The sequence below is a fragment of the Buceros rhinoceros genome, unplaced genomic scaffold, assembly GCF_000710305.1.
Source record: "Buceros rhinoceros silvestris isolate BGI_N320 unplaced genomic scaffold, ASM71030v1 scaffold22404, whole genome shotgun sequence".
In the NCBI taxonomy this organism is placed as follows: Eukaryota; Metazoa; Chordata; class Aves; order Bucerotiformes; family Bucerotidae; genus Buceros; species Buceros rhinoceros.
The window spans coordinates 3,622-3,958 of record NW_010409122.1 but is presented as its reverse complement, the minus strand read 5'-3'; the positions used below and the strand labels follow the sequence as shown (position 1 = coordinate 3,958).

Genomic DNA, 337 nt, shown 5'->3' with positions numbered 1-337 from the left:
TCCCCCCCCCAGCAGGCTGCCAGCCCGCTGTTTCCCTCGGAATCCCCCTCTAGCCCCTTCCAGCTGCTCGACAAAATCCCAGAAGTGACCCTGAGCTTGAGGCGGGGACAGGAAAACCCTCTCAAGTCTAAGCGTGCCTCGAAGACAAAGCGGGGGGGCGGCTGCATGCCCCCTTCCCACGTGCTGAATGGGCAGGTCACCCCCACCCTCCTCTTCGCTGGGGCATCAGCCTCCCGACGGGCCTGCCCTGGGACAGGGACTTTGGACACTGGTTTCAGCAGCCTGCTGCTGGTTTGCCTGGGTTAAACTCTGCTGGCCCCTGGAGGCGAGGCCAGGG

At 64.7% G+C, this 337-nt stretch overlaps 1 protein-coding gene across 1 annotated transcript in view; it reads right to left on the bottom strand.

The window, feature by feature from the left end:
- Window positions 1-337, bottom strand: part of LOC104492572 — a gene marked incomplete at both ends in the record, with an annotated part of 2,671 nt that overhangs the window by 788 nt on the left and 1,546 nt on the right. The gene's annotated exons all lie outside the window — the stretch shown is intronic.